At 41.0% G+C, this 18,529-nt stretch overlaps 1 long non-coding RNA gene across 1 annotated transcript; it reads right to left on the reverse strand.

The window, feature by feature from the left end:
- Nucleotides 1-554: 554 nt before the first annotated feature.
- LOC143172847 (uncharacterized) lies at nt 555-17,975 on the reverse strand. Its single transcript, XR_012997421.1, has 3 exons — nt 17,773-17,975; nt 2,215-2,408; nt 555-767 (listed from the first exon to the last, which is right to left on the reverse strand). It is a non-coding gene; the product is annotated as an uncharacterized LOC143172847 (long non-coding RNA).
- Nucleotides 17,976-18,529: the final 554 nt, after the last annotated feature.

Below are 18,529 nucleotides of genomic sequence, written 5' to 3' on the forward strand. Positions count from 1 at the left end.
CGCTAATCTCTCCTTCCATCAGGACATCAGCTTGTTTCACTCTCTTCATCTTCCTGCTACCCCATCACACCAGCATGTGGTACGCAGACCAAGAATCCCACCCACCATTTAAACCTGTCACCCTCAGGTTTCCTTTGCCCTTCTGTAACATACTCTGAGGATGTGCATGCACCACAAAAAAAAAAAAAAAAGTCACACACACATGATCGTAAATGGCCTCATTCCTAGGGGAGATATATTATAAAAGATAGAACAAGGTATGGGGAACATTCAAACAGTTTCAGACACCTTCCTACTGGGATCCAGCAGGTATCTCCAGTTAAACCTGCAGAGACTCAAGAGCTGTTTTTAATCAATGCATATATGAGAAACTGCGTGCAATAGAGTTGTAGGTGTGCTAGGCACCACTAAAACAAGAAAAGAAATAATCCCACTAAACCGATAGTTTCCAATTTCTTTTGGTTGGTATTCCATTACTTCGAAAGCCAACAAATCATGCTTGAGACCACTGTCCTAGTCAAACACCAGCCCATAAATGCACCAGTGTGACCAACTGAACATAAAAATTTATTTGAACTTCAAAAGAGTTTGCTGACTCTCAGTCACTGGTTACAATTTTCTCTTCTGTAGGAAGCGCAGTTTACTTTTGCAGGTCTCCCCAGAATGCAGATGCAGACATTTCTGAGATGCTGATGTCTGATTTATAAAATCAGCAAATGGTCCATTCACTCCTTTGATGTGGCCTTATCAGTTTCCGCAGGGTCAGCCTGCAATGTCAGGTGTGAAAGTGTTAGTCTACCGAAACATCTAGTGCCATTAAAACCAACTAACTACCACCCTGCATGTTGCCTGCCTTCTAGAATGGAATTCCACTGGCCATAACAGATCCCATTTAGATTTTGATTCTTACTGTGTCAGAAATTACAAAGTGCTCTACACAGACACAGGTTTGGAAATGAGTACTGTCAATTGGATTACAAATTGAAAAAAGAAATGCAAACCCAAGATAATTACCTATGTAAGTGCATTTGCCTCATGAGGACCTATAGAGACAGATGTAGCAGGAAGCATGGAAGACCCAGCACCTGGTCTAACATTTGCATTATAGGCTGGAAAAGAAATGAAAGGATGTGCACAGCTGATGCTAGTATTCATCACACCTATCAATTCAATGACAGGAAAGGAAATAGAGAACGACAAAAGAAAAGACAGAAACTAAAACAGAAAGTACAATGAGATCTTGTTCAAAAAAATGCATGTTAAGAAACATGTGTTGAATAGGAAGTAGCTCAAAATCTTTCAGAGTAACTTCCCGAGGCTGACCATGATGGCTTAAGCATGGATTTGCTGCCAGAGAGAATGGAAAAAAGATATTGTGTAACTTGGAGATGCATTGCCTCTTACCACAGCATTTCCATAGGGCTAAGAGCACAATTCTTCTCAATACCAGTTCACAGCCACACCTTCCAGCTGCCAGGAGAGAGCACTAACGGGTTTGGTCTAGTATGAGTGAGGGAGAAGATACCCTCAACATTTCCTGTTGTAACTAACTGTGTGTTATGAAAAAAAGTTATGACACTGGGAAAAGATCCTAGGACACATACATTGGTCCCTCATTTGCTGTGCGGGCTGTTAGGCCATCCAGTAAAGCTGGGTCCAACAGAGATGGATAGGATTTCAAATACGCATGCATACCATGTCCTATTTGCTCTCTCTGTGCACCTCCTAGCTGAGTATGCGCCACTACTCATCAATATCCCATGCAGGGACAGGGAGCACAGGCACCTCACTCCTGCTCCCAGACTGCAGGACTTCATAACAGTGCCAAGGCCCCTGGGACCCCAGTAGAGGGGTTTAGATCTGGTTGCCTCAATGACACAGATGTTCAAAGGCGGAATGCAATTTAGAGAGCAACAAAGCATGTTCAGAGCCTAGCTGACCTCCACTGTGGGGATGAGATGAAAAACCTCCATCTTTTGGCTCCTTTAAGTATGAGCCAGGGAAAAAAACTAACAACAAAAAGACATCGCAGGAAACAATCCTGCATAACACTGGGTAACTTAACTGAGAGTGGTATCCATTTTTAATCCACTAGGTAGCATGTCATTCCAGACCTCTTATATCTGAGCAGGATTCCTCCATGGCAGGAGACACACTCCTTTGGAACTAACTGAAAAAGTAGGATTTTTTTTTCTTTCAGAAAAGCCCACTTACATTCCTATAAGCCTTCCTTGAGTACCTCAAGAGCCCTCATGATCACTTCGACTGGAGGAACGAAAGGAACATTCAAGGTTCACAGTAATCCTTTTCCTCAAGAGTAGGAGAAAACATCAGATGTGGCTGCAGCTTTCAATGCATTATTAATACAAACCACTTGGCAGCATTTGTTTCTGTGAGATAAATTTGATCTGTGAACACAAAAGAAAGAGAAAGAAGACAGCTGGTCAGACTGGTCACAGGAATACCTGCTGAGCCCAATCAAAAGCCAATATTTTTGCACAGGGACCCGTGAAATGTGGACATAAAACAAAGTGTTAAGAGTAGTAAATACTTGAAGAAAATTTATTCAGTTACCAATCTCAAAGAACAATTGTAATGCAAACTACAGCAGCAGTTCAGCAACAATGCAGACTAATTAAAGGTATTAAACCATGTAAACAAACCTCTTATCAAATAAAGCAGGCACTAAAGGAGATCTGGAGGCATTTACTGTTCCACTGGATTTTCTGCAGGGGTTTTCAATCTGTGAATGCCTAAATGCTTCCCAAGGAAGAGGGACACCTTGCACAGCAAGACTGATCCTCCTGCTAGCAGGCTGTCTTTACTTAGCTACTTTATGTGGACCATGTGGATGTAATTTCTAGACTTACAGGACTGGGATACACAAAAAAAAAAAGGGTGGGAAACCTCTGGTTTGGTGGTTCAAGTCACCAAAATAGAGAATAATCACTTGTGGAAAAAGGGTGCAATTGCACGCCTGCGATCTGCACACTGCCGTAGCTCCATTAAACTGCTGGGGGCTGGACTCAAGAGAATGGGAAATCTGCGACATGACATGTAACAGCAGCTAGGCAGAACAGTAAAATGAACCAGATGAGAAGGTCACACAAAGCTCTTGCATTCAAAATGTGTGTTTTCATGTCAAAAAGGTCCCTGTGCCAGCTCAGGACTGACTTACTCCCAGACTCCTGCAGAATGATTTGATGTGGGGACAGGGACTAGAGGTGAAAACTGAGATGTAACCAAGTGCCTGACACGGGCACCCAAATTAAGCAGGTAACACAGGGGTTCTTGTTTGTCTTTTAAAAATGCATCACTACCAAAAGTAATAATCAAAAAACTCAATCAGACTTCTTTGTGGCATTTAGTTTGGGTTTGCCACATAAGGACTGTAGAAGTACATCAATTCAGAGTATAAATTAAGATCATTAGCCCTTCACCCTGTGTGAGGACTCCCATTCACTCCTGTACAGTTGTTCTTCGACGACAGTGAAGTCATCTTTCTCCTGCCCCTGAGTAGGAGAAAGCTGCTGCAAGCTAATAATGTTACACCTGAATGGGAGCTTCCACAGCAGTATAACATGGTTTAATTCAACACTTCATCTTCACACTCTCAGTTGATTCGCCTTAGCTTTCCTGAAAAGAAATTACTTTAGGGAGTAAATTGGTCAATGCAGTAGCCTGCTTCACCAGATAAAATAGGTGATGCCTGTATCTGTGGAGGGAAGAAAGACTGTGGCTAGGGAAAGAAGTGGATCACAGAGTCTGGAAGCAGGTGTGCAGCTTTCCTCCAGCCTCATGGAGAGGCCCCATGAGAAGATATGAATGCCCTGGGCTCCACTATCTCATGGCAGAGCACCCTGTCAGTCCCCTCACAGGCTCAGGGAGCAGCACTGCTGGTGCAGTGATAGGGGATTCTGTTTGGCTCACTAGGTCAGGGCGCACTGCATGAGGGCAGCTACAGTATCTTCAAAGCCTGAGGAGATCTGTAGCACTTTGCAGTGTGCTTTTTCAAAAAACAGCTCCATGATTTCACAGGGAAGTAGGGAGGGAGGAAATTACCCTAAAAACTCAGTACACTAGGACTCTGTCTGTATTTTCCTTTCCCTTACAGAAGAGGGGAAATCCAGGTCAGTCTACTCTATACTGAACATATTTTTTGGTAGCTGCAACTAAACTTATGTCACTTATATCCTTTGTCATTCAACAGTTCTTCAAGAGTAGCAATTTATTTTATGCAGCTGACATCCTCCTTCACTTTCCCCCTTCCCCAACCCCAGATTTCTGGCAGAAAGCATCACTTTGATACACCATCCTACTCACACAGAACTTCTGTAAGCAACGTTTATGTAATCACCAAATGACCTATTCATGTCTGATAGGCCTAAGTCTTGCTTTAATCAAGTCTATAGTTCCTCCGTCATGTCTTCCTTGCTAAGCAGGCCAGACTTATCTCAAAATGTCAAGAGCCTCTAATTAATTATTCTACCTTATCAGTCTTTTAAGAATTACTTCAAAAATCACTGAAGAGTCCCCTTTGAAACCATATTGTCAACCAAGAAAGAAAAAAATTAGCACACAAAATAATTTAAATAAGGAAGCTTATTCAGTGAAAAAAGTTCACTCAGCCCAAGAAATGTTGTCCAGTAGCATATCATCAGCTTCACATAATTTACAGGGTTTTGCTCCCAAAGAATCTTGTTTTATTTGTGGTTTGCCATGTCCTACCTTGCCAAGCATAAATACACACTTACATAAACAATCTGAACAGAGAACAACCTCGTCAAGAGCAACTGGCAGAGCTTCTTTCTCTCTGAAAGGAGGCGTCCTTTTCTACATCTTTCCAAATCTTTTCCGGTCCCTTTTTTTTTTTTTCCACCTCCCCCTTTCCAGTTTAGGAAGCATGCCATATGCTTTGATCATCAGTCCAAAAAACCCTTTATAATCTCATTATTATTGAGAGCAATCAGACTCTGAATGGGATAAAAATAACCAATGCATTTGTACACTTCTTTCTTTTCAAACTAGTGTAATTCACTAACACATTGGCTACATGCAAAAGCTGCATTTGTTCAACCATACTAAAGAAAGACAACCCATTCCTTGAGTTGTAATGGTGAAAATGCCCATTTATGCCTGTCTCTGTCTCAAGGATTGAGCAAATGCAAAGACTCATGAATTAGGGTTTTAGCTGTGCTTACTAATGTTTATCAAAGATTTCCAACCAGAGAGTGTCTTACAAAAGAATAAGTTGAAGAAAACAAACTGTCCCTTAACTGATTTCCACAGGAGTCCAGCCAGACCATGTGGGTTGACACATATGTCCTACTGAACATGCTCAGAGCCATTCAAGATGCTTAAAATAAATGCCATAGCCTTTAACAGATGTTAGAGTATTTGCATTAACTTCTCTATTTCTTAATTATCCATACGACAGGTTCTTTCGTATTGATTATCTTCTGTTGACTGGGAGGAGCATTGCTGTGTTAGATACTATGGAGAATTAAAAATAACTCATCTCCTCTACAAAATAATGCAAGTGGAACTAAAGGAAGAATGTCAAAAACCTACAGTCTGTTTGTTTGTCATATGTACCCATCTGTCATTCCAATTGTTTTATGCTGATATTATTTTCCTTTGTATACACAATAATTCTTACGGAGCATGCATTATCTTTGATACAGAGAAGATATATGGAACTTATATTATATATGGATATGAATATATATATATACGGAACTTAACTGGAAAGATACTACCTAAAGTATACACTTGCACCTGACTATAGCGTCAAAGGGAAAACACTTTGTCTAATTTCCTCCTCTTCTCCTCCCATCACTTTTAAGGTGAGAATTGCCATTTGTTATTTTTTCCATATTTGCGAAACGCAAACGCCTGTTTTTAGAACCCTGAGAGATCTTCTTGCTGGAAAATCACACTGCACATTTAGGATGTTTCAGCTGCCTGCTATAGGAAGCATCTGTATGCAGAATAAAAAAATGCCCCTTTTCCAAGCATAATGAAACTGCACAAATCAATACACTGTGTTAAAATCATCAGCTTTGTTTCATATCTTTAGTTCACTGTTTGCAGCTAGAAGATGAACAAATGCTGCACTCTCAGCAAGAAGAATAGACAGTGTTTTGTCAAAATACACTGATTGGTTTGTTAAATGTTTGAGAAAGGATTTGATGTATTTAATTGAAAAGGCATTCTCCTTACTATACCAGTTTGCTGCATGAGGTTATGAGAATTATTTTGTGCAAACCTTTAGTAACGCAATTTTGTTACAGAAATAGCTTAATTTCTATGATTAAGCCTGTGTGTACCACCCTCTTCTTTGCCCAGCTGCTAAGTCTGGCTAATAAAGCTGTTATTGCTCAGAAATTAGGTAAGCCACCTCTGGCTTTATGCTCCCAAACCCTCTATGGGAAAAGGGGAAGCGGTACATGACAGAGCTGCTGTTTTCATTCCCAGGGCTTTGATTAAGGACAGAAAATGGTGCCTCTCGGAGCAGAGGAAATGGCTGTCCAGTAAATACATGCTGAAAAACAACATATTGTGATAGAGGCTGATAGCAATGAACACAATACACATTGCAACAGTAGCAGCATAATAGTGGTCTGGATACACACAGGACTCCCCCTGGACTTCCACAGGCTGACCAAGGAGAGCAGCTCTCAGGCAACTGAAAGATGGATGATGAGTGACAAGCACTTATGGAAGAAGAAGCTTTAGAGGAGTTGGGAGAGAGTCCACACACCCTTGACGGCATGGAAAATTATCTTACAGCCTGTAAGACTGTATTTACTAGTGGTTTTCCACAAGCTGTCAGCGTAGGAATAGAGGTGCTCAGCCCCTGGAGCAGCTGCAACAGGAGTGAGTCAGGCATTAATAGCCTTAGTTCTCCTTCTTTCCTCGGGGGAACATCAGTTTGCTGCTGGCTGTGACTATCTTCTCAGCTCTGTACATATGACCAACAGCTTGCCTGGGAATATAACCCAGATTTTGAGCAGTGCAACTGTCATGTGGGCAGATACTGTCCTCGTGCGCAAAGACCAAAAGACGGGTCCCAGAGGGAGCACAGCCAGGATTGCTTCAGGCCTTTCAATAATGGAGCTCAACAGGACTCATGGCTACTGCCAGCAAACACTAAAAGTCTGTTCAGGGCATCAGCATGCCTCTGAGGTGGATCTCAAGAGGAGCCAGTATGGCTGAGTTAGTGCTGATTAGGGAGTAGAAATCCTTTGAAGAACTAGCCTAACGATTGTCCTTATCCTCCATACAGCATCTCTCAACGTGCATCAAGTTAAGCCCTCAGGATATTTGTACTAAGCCTGGAAGAAGGCCTTTTATCACCTCCAGCTGAGCAGGAGTCATCCCTTCTCCCCAGATAAGCAATGGTCACAATGACCCAGGCATGATCACTTCTGAGCTGGATTACTCTAATTCACTCTATTGAAGGCTGGATGCAGGCTGTGCCAAACTTCTCCATTTCTCAGGCTGTGATAAGTAAATGAAGGCACTGCTCAGTTTTACCCACTGAACTCCAGCCATTTTCAGAAGATAGCTTACAGCTTTGCGCCTTGTACTCCACACAGCTAATGTCTGGACCAAACAATTTGTATACAGCCAATATGCCTAAGAAAGTTAGGCAACTCCAAGCAGGCACATGACAGCCAAAACCAAGAGATGCCCAAATGAGAGGACCCAGGTCTAGCACAAGGCACTACAAAAATACAGTTAAATGCAGAGTCTCCCAGTTTTTAGGAAATTTTTAGAAATTCAGAAAAAAACTTCTCTGCTCTGGTGGTGCTGGGGATATTTTGTATAAATGAACAGCACCTTATCCTCAGAGATTTCATAGCCTTTTCCAAAGTTTGTGTGGATTTGCCCACACAATGGCAGACATCTCTGAACTTGGAAAGGGAATTATTTTGCAATAGTGACAAAAGAAAGATTTTTTTTAGGAAAGAAAACCTCACTTTTTGAAACTCCAGGGCAGATTTTCACAGGTAGGAATATAGCAGTCTGAAGTGGGGCTACAGCTCTTGTTCCACACAACCCAGTGCCAGTCAATGGGTGCTGTGATCTGCAAGGCAAGGGCACTCAGCATCTGACAGGACCTGCCCATGACTAGTCCTGAGCCATTGGACTCATGCAATAGATTTGCTGGTTTCTTTGGAACGAGCTCCAGGATCTCCATTAGCTGTGCAGTTTATAATGGAGTCAGAAGTTTATCCATAGGAATCATCTCCCTTGGCTATCGAGCCTGGAGGACATCTTCTTGTTTGCAAGTATCAAACACTGCATTACGAGGGCATGAGGCAGAGTAATACACCAGCTGAGAACATCATCTTTAAAGGTGTTGTGGATGGTTTCCAACCAGATAACCAATCTCTCTCCAAGTCCAGAAGACCAATTTGGTTTCAAACCTCATCTTTTGCTTGAGATGAAATTGGGAAGTTGCAAAAGCATCTCTTACTGTGTCAAGCCCTTGTTCTTGCAAAATATACCACTTACATAGCAAGGACTTACGGTAGCACTTCCAACAGTATAGTACTTGCTACCTGAATGTATTACCTTCCATAATTTCTTCTCTTTTTTAAATTTACTTTAAAACTGTTGCCTCTAAAACTCCAATTTATGTAAGTAACCTATGGCCTTTTCAGGTTTTCCTCTTCTTTCTCTCTCCCCATTTCAACTATTTTAGACATCTGTCCTGTGAATGTTCTTTGCACATTTCAGAAGCAAGGTAAAAACCCTGCAGCAAGTCAACAGTAGATACTACTAAATGGAGATATTTGTTCCACACCATAACGATATGCCACAAGTGAGCAGCAAAGCTTTTTCCTGTACCCAGGCTCTTACTTGGTCTATGTGGGGGATGTCAGTGGAGGGGCTTGAATTAAGAGGTGCAATGCCCTGTGATTGTGAGGACTGGAGTTGTGCTGATTTTGGGGAAAGAGAGGGATCAGAGAAGATTCTGGTTATGAGATGTTTTAAGTTGTTAGAGGGTGTTATAAGAAGGTAATTGTGTTGCTGTGCTGCAACAAGAAAGCAAAGTGTGAAATGCACTGGAGATACTACTTCCTCCACCACACGCTTTGGAGTTTAGTATCAATAATTACTATAAATAATTTTAATCCTTCAGTTTAAAGAGGAAGTGGACTTTCAGGAACATCTCCTCCTGTACAGTCACAAATACCCAACAAACAATAGCTAATTTTGACAAATTGTCTGCCTAACAAATGAATTTAGCTAAACTAGAAGCAAAGCAGATCCTGCTAGATGTAGCTGAGTTGTAGTCCCTCCATAAGCACATTCAAACCTCAGATATGTTGTTATCCCATTCCCAAAGGAAATTAAGAACCTTTACAGCTAACCAGTGCTATTACTTACGCAGTTAGCAAGCAACTTAATGGGCTATAGCTCGAAGAGAATGAACAGCCCAGTTCCCTGAACAGCTTACGTTCAAGTTGCTGGCACACAGGAGAGTGCGTGCCACTAGGTGTGCCTTGCTTTTTTTATCCATGCTATCTTAAACTATCTGGCACAGATAAACCAGCACAACACTGTAACAGCACCTTCATTCAGCTGCAGGAAGACACCCTTCAGGAAGTGGTAAGCACCACCTCTCTTCCTTTCCAGATGTAAAAAGCTTAATAATAGCAAAGGCCATTCCTAGATTTCTGCTTATTTTGACATTCTCTCTGTCTATATTCCTTTCTGTTACTGAAATCAGAAAGGATCTTTCCTATGGAGAATCAAAACCCTCTGCACAGGCTACAATTTGTCTTAACAAAGTAGTTGTTACTACAATTGTTACTACTGTTAAGCAAAGATGCCTCACCAGTCAGCCGCACTTTAAATCCTTGGGTTGAAGAGATCTCGAGTGGCTGGTGGTCTCAGCGGTATAAACCAATGGGATGAGGATCCTGGCTGCTTAAAGTGCTGGAAACACCACTTCCCTTTGCAGCATTAGAGGAAGAAAAATTAAATCTAAAGACTGAAGTATTCACTGAGTAGCATCTCCTATTAATACGGGCCTTGAAGCTTGTCTAACTCAGATCCAGAAAAATTGCTGTCTTCAAAATTCCTTGGATCCCTAAGGTCTGTAGCTAGAGAATTGAATACAAAGTCCCTAAAAATGCAAGGAGCCAGTAAGGTTGGTCAATCATTCTCGACAGCACTCTCAGCTGCTTTTTGGGTATCCACTGAAGATATCTAGCAGGAAAAGCTGTATAGTGTAGGCACTGAGCCATGCTCTGGCTGATTAGAAGTGCTAGTACATGAGGCAAATGCAGACACTATGACTTGATCAGCACTAATTTGAACCATATCTTTTGGGAATACCCATAGGTCCATTTGTTCCAGAGAGGAACGTAATTACTGAATTATTTTTTCTATTATAAGCTATCTATGTAATGTAAACCTTACAAAATGGAAACCGAATAACTACATTTTGGCTCACACTAGCACTAATCATTGTCTGTGACCACTTTAACAGGCTGGCCATCACAAAATAGATTGCATACCACAGTAAAAAAGCCCCAGATAAAGATTTGAAGATACAGGGTGTCTTTTCAAAGGATTTGAATAAACTTATTTGCTATCTGATTCTCCTCTCAGGTATGCTAATCTGTCGCTCTGTAGCTCAGCTGTTGGTACCCTTAAGCAGAAAAGCCCCAGATGCAGTTGTGGTTTCCTTGGCGTACCCAGGAGGACAGTAGAGTAGCAGGATAAATTCCCTCCTCTGTTTCACTCCTCCTCCATCCAGACTGCTGGTGGAGTTGTTCTTAGCTTTTGGCAAAGGTGAGAGAAGCCCTAATGCTTTTTCAGTTTCAGTAGCATCATCTGCCAGCTCTGTACCGTCCAGGTACACCCTTGTTCAAGGGTCTCCTGTCCTGACAATGCTATTTCTTTCAAAATAGCTGGATCACAAATGAAAGTATAAAAAAGAAGCCAGGTCTGAGAAATTGACCCAAAAAGGTCTGTTTGATAAACAGCGGGATAAAACACACCCAAGAAAAAGCTCTGCACAGGTCTCATGGCCTCTGGCTAGTGGCCTGTTTAAGCTCTATCTCGGCATTGCCCTTTTCCACCACATATTTTAAATAATTTTTCCAGAAGTTAATAATTTATAGCTCCTAATGCTGAAGGCTTGCAGTGCATCATCTGAGAAGATGAAAATTTTATAGCCAAATGAGGAGGATAAAGGTATTTTCATAATCAGTTCCTGGTCAATTCCCTACAACCGTGGCTAATACTAGAACTGAGGAATCTGTGGTGGGTTTAATTAATTTAGTATAGTGCAATAAAGGCACTCTGTAATCTATACTTAAAAAAATTTGGTGAAGGTTGTAAGAAAGCCTAAGCTGTTTGTTTTACACTGTTTTTAGACTGTTGTTGGCCTTCTGCTGTTCCTTGAGGGCAGACCCTTGAGGGTCCTCACAGCTCATCAGCAGCTGTTAGGTATGAAAGCAATGGTCTCTCCTGACCCCTCTCGCCTTAGGTCAAGGAAGTCCAGGATCTGGCCTGAGAAGCTAGGAGTGAACAGTCTGGAGCTGCATGATGACACCATTATTTTATAGCTTACCACACTCAGAAACACACGGGCTATATCTTATATCACCCAATGCATGTCACATTTTCCTACAGTTCTAAAAGTGATGTGTGCCATTAGCATAGGTGCCTTACAGGTTTACATTTGACTACTGCTTGTCAGAGAGTCTCCAGTGCCAGTCCAGCTACCTCTCCTATAAAACACAGAGGTAGTCTTTGATTTTGTTCTGCTACCATTGGCATCCCTAATAAGTGGTCCTCAAAAAAAGAACATTTGACATAGCAATTTGAGATAAACTAAGTCTGCAGCACACTGCACACAACATCTGTCTCAAAAATCCTCAAGAAAATAGTCATAAGTAGCATATCTACATGATGGAGTTTTGTTTACAAGTGGTGGTGATGATGATGATGGTGGTGGCAGTAATAACAATAACAACAACAACAGTTGCTGTGAGATAGACAAGGTTTGAGCCAGGAGAAAGAGACTTTCTAGAAGTTCTGCCCTGGAAAGAAAGGTTGTGAAGTCAACTCATCTCCTTTTTTAGCTGAGACTGGCAATATTAGACACAGTATTAGACATTTACTGTAATGATGAATGTCTTGAGACTATGGGTTAAATAACATTTTTTAAATCTTGGCTTCTGCTTCCCTTTTATTAAAGTACATTACAATCACTTGCCAAATTTTATAATGTATCATGAACAGGTTTCTGGAATTGCATGAGACAATACCCACAGCAGTGGATGGATGAAAAGTGTGCTCACCGGTGTCCTCTGTTTTGGACAAGAACTCTTCCACAAAAAAACCTGCAGAAATCGCCTTCAAGAAGTATGCATATAATTGGCTAATTAGTCCAGTCTGGTGGTCCCAAGATGTCCTATTCTCTATGGGTTGTCTATAAGGGAAACTAGGATTTGAACTACCTGAGATCAGAATTTGATCCCCAGGACCCTAAGGAAAAAGAAGAACAGAGGTAACCTGTAATTTGGACTGCTTCACTGCAAACAAAATCGTTTTATAACATCTAATACTGTATTTGGTAATTTTAGCCAAAAGTCACCTTTTTAATCTAAGGCATGTTTTCACACAAAACATTGGGACTGTAGTTATAAAGTTCGTCAAAACACCTTGCAGGGAAGGCGATTCAGACCCTGCAATCACTCAGACTGCAGTCCCACCAGGGACCCGCATGAAAGGTTGCCTCACCCAGGTGTGTTCCCAGCCAGCAAAAGACTCCTCCAGGTAAGGAGTACAGCCTTTTCCTCAGCAGAGCAGTTAGAAGTCCATCCCTTCATCCCTGCCTCCAGGATCTCCAGTTCACTCGCCCCAAAAAGGAAGATCCTTGTGGCATCGCTTGATTCAGTCCTTGTGCCTAAGGACCCATCTTTTCCTGCTCCATTGTTCCCTGAAGCTGCTCCTTAGCTCCTGGGCTGGCTCCAGCCTTCCTTGCTGGGCTGAAATTTTGACTCCAGCACAGCCTTTGAATGCGCCAGGCGAGAGGGGTACTTCTGGCCATGAGACCTTTGGGGACAGGAACGCGCCCTCGCAAAAAGAGGCAATAGATCATCTTGAAACAGTAGCTTGAACCAAAGAATGCCAAAATCACCAGTCATCTGGGATGAAGAGCTCTGCAGCAGCACGCTTAAAAAACTGCCACGTGTACACAAATTAGCATTTTGCATGTAGTGAACCGTTTGGTGTTCACCAGTGGCAGGGGTCTTTGATATCTCAGTCCATGGATATTTGATCCAGAACATACCCTGCTTGGCATGCCCTGGGCATTTCTTTCTGTTAAAAAAAAAAAAAAAAATTGCAGACACTTCACAATTCATTCAAAACAGGACAGTGGACATGTCTCTGAGATTATGTAAAAACAGAACAAACAGGCTTATTTTGAGACACATCATGTTTTCTGGCTCTTAGTCCTCTCTATATAAGAAAGAAGAGCATAATAAAAATAAAAATTACCCCAATATTAAATAAACATACCAAGGTACCTAGAAACAATATCCAGAAGCTTATTACTACAATTAATTACACTGAAGGATGCAATGTCTCTTCTTTCTTTTTACTATCACCATGCAGTCTAGTCATCCCTCTGCAAAACCCAGTATGTCAAAGATTTTGAAGTTCAGTATTACACGGTACCCGAAACCCTTTACCAGGGCATGCCAACTGATAGAAGCAAACGGTGGAGTTCCTTCATCCCTGAAAGGGCTGCTGTACAATCCTATTTTATGCAGTATAATCAGCTAGAAATGGAAGCTACAGACAGAGTAGGAATTTAAGGAGCTCGATATTAAGAAAAAGAAGGAAGAAATAGCCATTAAACAAAGAATGAACATGGAGAAGAAGGGACACTTGAGAAGTGCTAGCAGGAAGCACATGTATCACTGGCAATTCAATCAAGTGAGAAGGTGTTGGAAATGGAGAAGGAGCAGAGAGCAACAGCACGCCCTGATAACCTAGGCAATTCATGTAACTTTCTGACTGATTTACTTTTGGCTGGTCCTCTTTTCCCATGCAGAACAGAGGATGAAGAACATTGTAAATATGGGCTTACTGTACTGATAAACACTTCTTTTTCTTATCCTCCCAACTAATGGTGGGTTTCACAATCAGTATGAGCCAAAAAAATGTGGAATGCTCACTAATGTTGCAGAACATTTATCCCACAAAAAATTAAAAGCTTCATTTTCACAACACAGCCATGTAGCTGCTAATGCCAGCACAAAAGAGGCAGCAGGATGTATGGTCTGGGAGTTAAGTGAACTTGCACACTGCTTATGGACAGGGCCATTGTACTGTCACTCCAGGAATACTGTGTAAACAGAGAAATGCATGACTGGCTTTTGAGAAGCCATGATTTATCGTTTGTCAAACGCTGTTTTGTTCTAATGTAATCTTCCTCCTTGCTCCCCCGAGAACACAAGAAAGTGGCGTAAATCATAAGAAAAGGAGATGGGGTTCATTTCTGTATAAATCATTATTGGTTATATAAATCTTTTCACTGGTAGGACAGGACTGGGAGGAAATTCCTATTACAGCTTTTGAGTAAGGTGCTCTGCTCTGTTCTTTTCACCCAAATGAGTAAGAAGGTACAAGTGTTTGAAGAATACTTACATCAGAAGTACAAAAGCTACCTATAAAAATACTTTATTTGGTAAGTAATCTACCAAAAACCTGATTTTGATGCTCCTGCTGTGTCAATGTTAAAGGTTATTAAATGGATCATATTGTCACTAGAGAGGCATGCAAAAACCTAAGTTTATGACCGTTTAAATGTTACGGCAAAGATGATGAATTTGGTTAGAAGCAAAAATGGACTATTTCAGGTGCTGTTTAACCTATTTTTACTTAGAGGATCTAAAAGTATCAGAAACCTTTGACAAACAAGGTTTAGGATGGAGAAGTTATGAGCCTCACTTCATTCAGCATTTTGGTTAACTGCAGACTTTTTACGTGGAAATCATAAGCAAATGCTGCAATGGAAGTTGTCTTATAACTTAGTTAAAACACATAGATGTGTATATATATATTTATATATGTATATATTTATATATGTATAGGTACATATACACATATATGCCGAGGGGGGGGGGGGGGGGGGGGAATTAACCCAGTGCTCAAATCTGTGGTGATTACTATAAAGTTATTGTCTTAGGCAAAGATCAGAAATGAGACAGGAAGACTAAGGATTTGAGTTAGGTCATGTTGCTAAAATATCTTTGATGAAGATGAAAGAGGCTGATGAAGGCATCATGTGCCATTTGTTCGTAACATATAATATAGCTGATATGTAAGATGGTGCATTTCTCTAAGTTTTGTCACCTCTACGTGACAAAATGTCCTTGGATCACCACAGCTGAAGCAACGCCACAACTAAATAACTTTGGAGATCTGTCTCAGCATTCCTAATGGAGGATAAGCAGAAAAAATGCACAGCTTCTTGGGCAGCTCTGCTGTCTGAAAGTCATGTAGGAAGGAAGGTGCATCCATTCACGAGCTATACTCACGCACTGCCTAACCCTAGACATAGTCATGCATAGCTCCATTTGTGGATAAGCTCTTAAATTGGAGGCCTTTGCTTAGTGTGTAGGTTTTGGAGGTCTGGCTTAAGGTGCAGGCTGTGTGCCACACTTAAAAATTTGAAAAACCAGTCACCTTGAATCTTAGCATATCAAGGCAGTGTGAAACTTACACCTGGATTTGGAGAAGGTTACAGGCTGTGGTAGAAAGCATCTATTAGGCCATGCTTTTAGGCAGAGCTTTCTGTCCTTTTGCATTTACAGCCTCAGGGGAAACAACTGCTAGCAACTGTTCTTAGTACTGTGTGAACTTCCAGTGCAAATAAAAATTGGGGAAAAAGAAAAGAAAACTTTTGAAACTGCATCTTAGACTTCAGTTTTCCATTTAAAAAAAAAACCCAATAAAAACCCAGAAATATTTTAACCAGATCTAGAACTTGACCATTTTTTCTCGGTCTTTGTCAGGAAATGTCTCATTGACTAAAAAACTGAGACAGTACCTCTTGATCTGACTTCATAAAAAGTAGCTTTGGTAGTTTTAATTTGGATTATTATTTTGGATTTTTTTTTTTGTAATTATTTAAAGATGTTGTGTTGTTTGCACCCTAGCTACTAAATCATTGTGAAAGATAGCTCACAAGAACAAGAAAGCCTTGCTAGATAGAAACAAACCAGCTGTTTCCTTCTTTTCTTCTATATTAAGGCTTTTTAAAAATTATTTTTGGCAACAGAAATAATGCTATCACTGAAAGGAAAATTAGTCTTGTAATAAAAACAACTCCTCACTCATTCCACCTATAAAATTTTTCATTCTTACAATGAATTCTTCTCAGGGAGCTAATTAGAAATAGAAAGTTCCTTAATTGATGAGCATCTGACCATTAGGGCATTTTCAATTTCTCACAGCATCCCAGATGACACTGTTACAGAAAGGCGTAACTGAAAAGAAGAAGAGACTAATTGGAACAATTAATTGAAACAACATACAGTTAATTTCAATTATAAGAATCCTGACTGCTCCCTCGTCCCTTGTTGTATGGCCTGCTGCACTGGGGTGATGTTCCTACAGACTCCTCAGCAAAAGCTGCAAGAGGATCACATCTGCTGCTGATTATTCCTGTATTTACTATTTGTATTATCATAATGCACATCAGCTCTACTCCTGCACAGGTTTCCCAGTGTAAGGTGCTCTATAAAAGCAGAACAGGAAGATTCGTGACTGTAAACACAAGCATGGCTTTGCATGCTTGAATTACCCATTCAGTCAGGAAAAAAGTTAAGCCACTCACTTGAATGCTTTGGTTTTTAAATGTCTGTAATGCAAATTTACTCAAGAAATGTCAAAGAATGCTTCTAAGCAAGAAGTCTGTTTCCAGCCAAATATCCAGCTCTGATACTTGCCAGACTCTGGGAAAAAGCTCCAAAACGTGCTTTTTATAGGCAAAGTTTTCATGCTCCAATTTGGAGACTCACAAACATTGAGCTACAAAATTTTACCACCTGTTCACCATAAAGCAGGAGGTTGCTGTCATTTTTACAAGAAGCAATTGCACATCACTGTTTGTGGCACCCTGCAAAATTTGGTTGGGTGTGTATTCACACCCTGTAGGCTTATCTCAAAGTGATTGCACTCCTTTGCTCCACCAGCTTCTGTTAGCCATAGTGATTAATAAAGTTATGATCCTGTCAAATGTGTGGCAAGGCTTCCACTCATTTCTGTGAGGCTAGGATTTCATGCTGCATCTTTTGGTCAATGCGGTAGCTTTTGTACAGGGTGCAGCGATGTCATATTCACCTGCAGAAATTATCCGAGTTCTAGCTTGAAATAGCATATGACTCTTGCATCTACATACAGCTGGTTTTGGCCTCAAGACTTTAGCCGTGCTACAGCTTCTTATGGGAGAAACTGGTTTTTTTTTTTTATACTAGCATTCATTTCCTATGTCATGACTCCTAAGTCTGCTACAGGGATCTTATTTAAACAGCCTATTCAGCAAGTCTGTGCTGAGTTTGGGACATGACTAATTATAATTTTATATGGTTGAGTGAATCAGGACTGTACTGTTCAAGAAAGGGCTGTCTGGAGAGTTGCATTTATTCATAACATCCACCAATATTTTACCTTGTTTTCTCATGCATTGTCCCCCCTGCAACAAACGAGAGAAACTGTTCTTACCTCAAATTAATTTTTCCTTCAGTATGGTTCCCCATACCCTTCTCATGTGGACTTTCACAGTTCCCTACTTCTAATCCTTTGCAGGAAATACAATCTGAAGCTGAGTTTCATATTGACATAATCTCATCTGCTGGTAGTGGAGGGAGCAACCCTCCTAATTATCGACTGTCTTAACAGCTCCTGGGCCTCTGAGTCACCATGAAGACATGATCTGCGGAAGAGAAAAATGGAAAGCCTGAATAAGGATACTGTCTTAAATGTATGTCAAATCCTTAATCTTCTATTTTGCAAACCATAGATCACCATCTATTGAAAAAGTAGCATTTCTTTGTAAATGCATTCTACACAGGTGGGCTTCACATTTAGACAATCCTAGTCCTGTACTGATTATCTGAGTGAACAAAAGCTACCCTAATGCCCAAGTACCTACATCAGGAGGATGATCTGAACTTTGTACAACAGCGTGGCAAATACACTCATTGAGTTTGGTCAGGTTGGTGCCATCTTAAAATACAGTCTTATGTAAGACAATTGTGGCGGGTTGACCTTGGCTGGCTGCCAGACTCCCACCCAGTTGCTCTCTCACTCCCCCTCCTCAACAGGAGAGAGGGCAAAATTAAGATGGAAAAGCTCCTGGGTTGAGATAAAGGGAGTTTAATAAGAAAAGCAAAAGCTGTTTGTGCAAGCAAAGCAAGAAGAGGAATTTATTCACTACTTCCATCAGCAGGCAGATGTCCAGCCACTTGCTGGAAAGCAA

Source organism: Aptenodytes patagonicus, chromosome Z, assembly GCF_965638725.1.
Source record: "Aptenodytes patagonicus chromosome Z, bAptPat1.pri.cur, whole genome shotgun sequence".
Taxonomy (NCBI): domain Eukaryota; kingdom Metazoa; phylum Chordata; class Aves; order Sphenisciformes; family Spheniscidae; genus Aptenodytes; species Aptenodytes patagonicus.